This window comes from Suricata suricatta, unplaced genomic scaffold, assembly GCF_006229205.1.
Source record: "Suricata suricatta isolate VVHF042 unplaced genomic scaffold, meerkat_22Aug2017_6uvM2_HiC HiC_scaffold_18629, whole genome shotgun sequence".
NCBI classification, from domain to species: Eukaryota; Metazoa; Chordata; class Mammalia; order Carnivora; family Herpestidae; genus Suricata; species Suricata suricatta.
In genome coordinates, this window is record NW_021863359.1 from 1 (window position 1) to 902 (window position 902).

Here is a 902-nt window from a genome sequence, read left to right on the forward strand (position 1 = left end):
CCTTTTTAGTGAACCCTCCCCCCCCCCCGCTCCGCCCCTTTTATTTGCTGTGATTTTCTTTTATGGCAGAATTGCCTGACGGCTAATAGTTTGCAGTGAGGGTAGGGGTGGGGTGAGGAGGAAGCGGCTGACAGGGGCCGTGGCTCAGGGGGACCCAGGAGGGGGATGGAGCGTGGGCTCACAGCTTCACCACCCCCCCCCTCCTTCCACAGACCCCTGCCTCCCCTTCACCGCGTGCGCCGAGGTGGACGGGTGGCCCTGCCCCTCGGCCAGGGCCAGCAGCAAGCCGGAGGCCAGACAGCAGGCGGCGCTCTCCGCCCTCCGCTGCATCTGCAGTCAGATGGAGAGCCCAAGTGAGGGCGGCCGGTGACCCAAGCGGGGCGTGTGCACGGCTGGGCTGTGGCAGAGACCACCTGGGCCTCGGGACCCCACCTGCGGGGAGCTGGGGAGCAGGATGTGAACTGACCCTGCCCTGATTCCTTCGAAGCCTTCCCACCTTGGGGACTGGGGGGGGCAGCCCAGGAATTTGGGGGGTCTGGAAGATGATCCTCCCACCTCCCCACTGATCGAACTTCTTAGCTTCCAGAAGGACACAGGACAGGAGGGCAGGCACTGGTACCCATGGCAACCCCCCCCAACCTTGTCTTTCTTCCAGAGACCCCAGAGACCCCCTGCAGGCTTCTACACGCACCGTTGAGTGTAGGTAGGTGGGCCCCCATCGATCCGACCCCCATGGTGAGGGGAGGGGCACAGCCTGGGGGGCCCCCACCACCACCCTCCCCTCCATGTGCAGAGAACATCCTGACCCATGAGCAGCGCTGCGCGGCCGTGGTCAGCGCCGGCTTTGACCGTCTGGTGGACCAGGCCTCCCCCTACTGGGCCTGTAAGGGCACCGTGGCCGC

At 65.9% G+C, this 902-nt stretch overlaps 1 long non-coding RNA gene across 1 annotated transcript; it reads left to right on the forward strand.

Moving 5' to 3' along the window:
• Positions 1-212: 212 nt before the first annotated feature.
• LOC115284751 lies at positions 213-896 on the forward strand. The gene is made up of 3 exons (XR_003905331.1): positions 213-353; positions 656-703; positions 794-896. It is a non-coding gene; the product is annotated as an uncharacterized LOC115284751 (long non-coding RNA).
• Positions 897-902: the final 6 nt, after the last annotated feature.